The following is a 7,041-nucleotide window of genomic DNA, read 5'->3' on the forward strand; positions in this document are numbered from 1 at the left end:
GAAAAGTATGAAGACGAAATATAGGAAGTAAAGCCATGTTGTTATGTTGAGCTGTGGGGGACTCAGGTCAATAATTTCTGACATTGCCATTTAAACAGAAGACCCAATGCTATTATGGGCTACTGGACTCTCTTAGAATATTTTGCTGAGTTTACACACCTATAATATTCAATAACAGAACTTAGAAAAATGGGGTATACCGATGAGTGTCTATTTTGTATCTGTGTATTCAAAGTGATTAGGATAGATATATAGTTGCATTCTCTTAATGAATAGAATGATTTCTTCTAATGGTGTTTGTAAAAAGGATCTCAAGTCCGCATCTTGTACAGCAATTAACCACGAAGAAGAATATATACAGTGTATTATTTGTTGAAACTGTACTTCCAATATGATTTGAAACTGTCTCATTGCTATCTGTTTATTAATAAAATTTTGAAAAAAATGAAAACAAATGGTACTTAAAAAAAGAAGAGCAGAGAATTATTTTACCTTTCTCTTTATGTCAGGCAAGACTCTAAAATAGGGTTTTCTAATCTTTTTGCAATTCAAATCTTAATATGGTCTCTACAACATAAAAACTTAAACTAGAAGCTTTGTAAAGTTGAATAGCCATAACCTGGTTATGATTGGTATTACAAAACCCAGACTATGTAGAAACTCTTCCTTAGTGCTGAATGGCCAAGTGTGCATTCTTGGCACTCAGCTGTGCTACATATTCATGATCCTGCATGACCATCTGGGGGACACACCGTACCCTGACAGTCACTGTGTGCATATATGAACTTCAGTTTCATAATTTCTTTATACCTAGGGTTGAATAATCTGAATAAGTTGAAGGCAAACAATGTATGTTTAAAGCCAATGAAGGGCCAAGTAATTCTATTGTCACTATGTAGCAAGGTGTATTTTTTCTTTTCCCTCATCAGATTGAAGAGCTTTACAATATTTGGAATGTTTAAAATTACTTCAAGTTAACCATTTGGAGTGGATAGAGGTAGATATGAAATATCTTGTAAGAGTTGAGCTATATTATCTGTTTAACAAATTAAACAGTAAATAAGAACTTCTTTTTATGTGTTGGCTCCAGCAACAAGCTCTTATAAAAATATCTACTGATGCAGGTTGAGTTTTCCTTAATCCGAAATGCTCAGGACCAGAAGTGTTTCAGATTTCAGTGTTTTTCAGATTGTGTAACATTTCCATAGACCTTCAACAATGAAATGCTTTAAAATCCAAAACATCTTGGAAAGTGGTCATGCTTTTAGATTTTATCAATAAGGATGATCAGTCTGTAGTTCTCCAGTGAAAATTTCAGATCTGGGACCATTCACTTACATGAACTATAGTGGCTCTTTGTTTATTCTTTCCTCAGTAATTGCTCTGTACCTGTTTTTTTCCCCTGCTTCTTCCTAAGGAAAGGAAAAGATTTTGAGTCAGAGAATCTGGTTTTGTGTCTGGGCTCTGTTGGCCTAAACAGATGTGAGTCTCTTTATTTTGTGTATGCTGATATAAAGACCTACCCTAGAAAAATATGGGGACATTATCAACCATTACAGAGAAAACCAATTTATAAAAATCATTTTCAAAATTAGTCCATAAAATGAAGATTGTAATTCTACCTTCTTCAAAGTATGGCCATAGTGGTGAGATATACATGAATGTATTTAAGAATTGTAAGTATAAAAGTGTTGAGGCCAGAGAGATGGCTCAATGGAATAAGTGCTTCCCTGGCAAGCACAAGGTCCTGAGTTCAATCCATTGGTTCACCAATAAAAAAGTATAAGTGTTAATTTTTCGAATGAACTTGGGAGAACAAAGAAAAAATATGATCTTGTATGTGAGAAGACTAAAAAGGGCTTTAGAGATCCTTGAAGCTATTCATCAAGGACAAAAAATATCCTACAGAGAACAGAAATATTATGCAATGCCTCTCTGTTCTCAGCTTTTTAAAATATATTTTAATTTATCTTCACAAAATTCACATTGGAAGGTCATTATGAATCTTGGAGATAAACTGAAGCATGAGAGACTAGATGCTGATGTATGTACACTAAGTGCGAATTGTCCTGGCCATTATGCTGCACTGCATAGCTCTAGGTAGCCTTCCACATGTCATGGTATGCCCTCACATGCCGGAGGCAAAGATTTAACCAAATTAATTTTGGAAATGATTTTTATAAATTGATTTTCTCTGTAATGGTTGATAATGTCCCCATATTTTTCTAGGGTAGGTCTTTATATCAGCATACACAAAATAGAATAATTTTTAGTCACTAGGCAATCTACTCTGTTTTTACATATGATGAAATTAACTGGAATTATGTTCATTTGCTATACTTATGTAAACTTTACAAGCCATGAAATTAATTGCACTCTTTGTTGAATGATGAGAAAGTTTTTCTTTTTGAAAAATTTAAAGGTGCTGTCAGATAATTTGGAGTTATTAATCCAGATATTGTAAAACAAAATGTCTTGAAGTCAAATTGTGTTTGTGTAAGAATTGTGTGCTAGAAACATTTGATAACATACAAAGTAGTGTATGGCGACACTATTCAGTCACTTCTGTATTTTTTGTTGCATGCCATTTTTTTGTAAATATTCTCAAAAATCTATTTCATAAAATATATTTGTCTATTACCAAACTTTCATCTGAATATCTTGATCCACCTCTAACAGAGGGATCCAAGGAAAATCTTATTTGGTTGTGTTATTTTCCTAAGCCTTGGTAATAGAGCTGTTTTGCAAATAGGAGCTCATTTCTTGAAATGAAAGTTTGGAATCTTTAAAACTGTAAATTTACATTAGTTCCTATGAAATGAGGTAAGTATGCAAAGGTCACCTTCTGCAAAAATAGAAGAGTAAATAAAAGTGCTGTTGTTCTATTGCTTTCACTTAGCAAGAGTTTACCGATCTGTCAGACATCCTATTCTACCTCCAATTTTAACGTTTTTATGGGGCCAGTGAAATAGCTCAGCAGTCCCGAGTGCCTTCTTAGGCAAGTGCACAGGGACCATGGTTCTATTCCTGGCATCTCATGCCCTCCCTCGCTGTCCCCAAGGTGGGCTGAACCCACCACAAAATCAAAGAAAAGATTTATCCAAAAGATTTTGGTTAAAAAAGTGATCTAAAAAGACTTTTTAGATCACTTTTTCAACTAGTGATCTAAAAAGTAATAAAAAATAAAAGAAAATATTTTTACTACACTCATCAGTACTCAGAAGTACTTTTATTTTGTTGTTGTTAGTGTTGCAGACTGGAGATTGAACTCAGGACATTGCTTTTGCGAGCCAGGCTCTTATGCCTGATCTGTCTTCCTGGCCCTAGTATAAAATGTAAAAATACAACTAGGTTTATTAAAAGGAAACTCAATTTCTCAGTAGCATCTAAATAAATATATACTTGTACAAAGAATTATAACCGCAAAAGTTCTATAGTTTTATTATACACAACATGAGCTGTTTTTATTGTTTGTAAAGTGATAAAATATATTAGGTCTTTGGTTAGGTTTAAGTATGAAACGTGCCCCCTTTGTTTTGATTTTTTAGGCAGATGGAAGGATTACAAACTCCAACCTGTAACATCACTGCCCAGCCATTTTACCAACCCAGCCACAGGCGATGAAGAGGGCTTCGATTGGCATGCACTTGCCTGATGCCTTCTGCCATGAAGTCTCCAGTAGGTCAGCAAGGCAAAGAAGTTAGGTGTATCCACCATCCTCTGAGGCCTCATTAATATATCACACCCCTGAAGTAACTGCTACCTCATCAATGGTTCATCCCATTTACCTAAATGAACCTTCAGCTGACATTAATGCCCATATTATTTACAAAAATGTTTCTTGTTGTATGGGACCCAGAGACACTCCTTTGCCTTGCGCCATCCTGTGCAAATAAGGGAATCCACACCAGCTGTTAGTTCTGCTGTTTCAGTGGTGATTAAGACATCATGAAACTTGTGGCCACAAAATCCTCTGATGACATCTGTCTTTGTTCCATCATGACCTTAATGAGCAATCAGGGCAGCACCTTCAGTGAGCGCAGTGTATTCAGAAAGTTCCTGAATTACAACCTCAGCATCAGGACACACTTCAGCGTGATCTCTTCTTTCATCATGTTGCAGAATAGCTTCTGTTGGGGTGACACAAGGAGGCAGGACCAACCTCAGCTTATCAGAAACTGTGCATCAATATCAATGAGTATTCTTCTGCAGCCTTGGGTGTTTTCTGAAACTTATGCACAGGAAGAACATCAAAAAATTCATGTGCAAGAGAAAAGCTATACCGTTTTGGGACATCCTGTAGAGCCCAGTACCAGGAAACTGGGAGGCCAGACTTAGGAACATCTTTCCTGTACACTAGGGACTCCACATACTGCCCCCATGGGATATTAGCTTCACTCTGTGTTGATGCTTGAAGATCCCTTAAGCTTTCGCTCACTTCTACAAGGTGCATCGAAGTATCACAGTTCTTTAGCACACACCCAACCTGACTGAACACCCTCAAAATGTCTCCCATGAGAGAGCCTCGACTGGGTCCCAGTTCCACCAGCTGGAGAGCTGCATTTTTCCCAGCCGACATCCATTCACTAATGAACCATATTCCTAGTAGCTCTTTAAAGATCTGAGTTATTTCAGGTCAGGTAATGAACCGTCTTTTTCTCCTAGCATATCGGGGTGCACATAATATCCATCACCTGGTAGGTTAACACCTCCTTCAGGTACTCGGCCACAGTGATGGGGCTGGTGGACTTGATTTTGTAGAGAAGATGCCTCAGCATCGGCATCATACAGTTGTCCTCTGTAGGCTCACTACCTGAGCTGAAGTATTTCCCTCTCCAAGTACAGGTAGTGACTGAGGCCGGAGCCAAGCTGCTCAGCACAGTTGGCAGGCTGAGGATCTCACTAGGCCTGCTGGTAGTTTTTATTGCATGAAAAAGAATTGATAGGGTACTGGGCCTAGGCAGGAAGGGAGCATGCATGCAGGAGGGGCGGGAGGGAGCATGCGCACTGGGAGGGCGCTCCTGCGGTTTGGGAGGGGTGAGCTCCACCACTGAGGTCCTTCCCCATACGGTGGCCCAAAAGGGCAGCTTGTGTCCAACGGCCTCGTGTAGGCCCTGTGAAGAAATCCATGAATGCAGGAGACCCCACTCCTGAGGAGCCCACGCAGGAAAAGCAAGTGCCAGTGAGCAGGCCCAGAAGCCGGCGCCCGGAATTGAGAAGGTGTGTGGCCTGCAGCGGCCCAGGAGCCACCATGGCTGGGCGCTGGGCATTGGTGAGAGGGCATGAGGGCGCCGGACCTGAAGGGGCACTTTGGCCTCCAGATAATGGGCAACAGGGCTGAGCTGGAGGATCTGGCGCCCCCGGGGGAGGCTGGCTCAGCACACCCCTGTGTACAAAAGTTATTTTAGGCCCTGGTAGACAGCTCAGTGGACTGAGTGCCTGCTTAGGCAAAAAACACAGGGACAGTGCTCCATCCCAGGCACCCCATGTCACACCAAGCTGTGTGACACCCTGTGACAAATGCATTAAAGAGCGGAGCAGGGGGCAGCAACCATCACCACATGCTGTGCCACCTCTGCCTCCAAGGTGCACTGAGCCAGCCAGAGACCAGGTGGAGTGCTACCTGCTTGTAATACCAGCACTGAGGAGGCTGAAGGCAGGAGGATCACTCACTAAGAGTCCCAACTTCATGGTGAGACCTTGCAACAAACAATTACATAAAAGAAAAAAAAATTACCTACTTATGTTAGTGCTGCTGCCCTGATTGCTGTGCCTCTGCTGCTGGAAGGGTGGTGCGCCTGGCTCCCTGTGCTTTCACCACAGTTAGGGCAAGGCCAGCCTCTGCAGTCACTTCCCATTGTGTCCCTGGGAACTACCCAGGTGCTTCCATGACAGATAATTAGATACACTTATGTGGTGTCAGACTAATGTAGATGGTATAGCAATTAGAAACTGTATTATCAACTTGTTTTATTTTTATTTTTCTCTGGAAAAATATGTCTGAATTTTTTTTTCAGCAGTAAAGAAAGAAATCATATCAGTTTTTGGAAAAATAGATCTACCTGCAGGAATGCAGCAAGGTAAGTAAAAACATTCAGACTCAATAGTGAGATGCCATGTTTTCTCTTACATGACTAATAAAAGTAAGTACAAGTTCCTAAGGAGGGGTGGCAGGAAACCAGAAGGTACAATTTTGTCATTCGGAGAGGGCTTCACTGAGGTGGAAAAGGAATATGAGGAGGGCTGGATGGGATTGAAAGAGATGAAGATAGGCTAAGTGCACACACAGTCTGCCAAATGAAGCACACCACTCTGTAATACTAAGAAGCACTAATACAAATCCAAACAAAGTGTGCTAACATTTTATTTCTTTATTATTTTTTCATAAAGTGACTTCATTGTTTTTGCAAACATTTCTGTAGTACCTTCAGTTTTGGAAGACCGCTGAATGATTATGTATGCCAGACACAGTGAATATCCACTTTTGTATTTTTTTTGTGTGTGTGTATAGGGAAGAGTCTACAGGGAGTTCAGGGTCTCAATAGTAGACCAGACTTGTAGTGATCCACCTGTTTACAGCATCCGAAGAGATGTGATTATAGGCATACGCCAACAAGCCCAGTTTCAGTTGCCATGTCAGGGAGCGCTGGGGGTGGGGCAGTTATGGTAAGCTCGGGGACTGAACCTCTGACTCCTGCACCAGCCTGCAGGCACTTAATCCTTTGAGCTATTTGGCTGACCCCTTCAATTAATATTGCAAATTCATTCAATCTTATCTAGAGGTAAGTGGTACATTGAGAAAAATAATTATTTGTGATGTGAGCTTTTTTGGTTCAGAGGATGGCAATAAATGATAATACTAAAAGTGGAGGGGATATTTAATTGATTGATTATGTTCTTGCTTTTGAATGTACCGTTTTTTTTTCAAAGTTTTATTGATAAACAGATAGCAATGAGACAGTTTCAAACCAAATCGGAAGTACAGTTTTGACAAATAATACACTGCATATATTCTTCTTAGTGGTTAATTGCTGTACAAGA

General features: G+C 40.0%; 1 pseudogene; it reads right to left on the bottom strand.

The window, feature by feature from the left end:
* Positions 1–3,561: 3,561 nt before the first annotated feature.
* LOC111814328 lies at positions 3,562–4,979 on the bottom strand (annotated as a pseudogene).
* Positions 4,980–7,041: the final 2,062 nt, after the last annotated feature.

Source organism: Octodon degus, unplaced genomic scaffold (assembly GCF_000260255.1).
Source record: "Octodon degus isolate 3935 unplaced genomic scaffold, OctDeg1.0 scaffold00292, whole genome shotgun sequence".
NCBI classification, from domain to species: Eukaryota; Metazoa; Chordata; class Mammalia; order Rodentia; family Octodontidae; genus Octodon; species Octodon degus.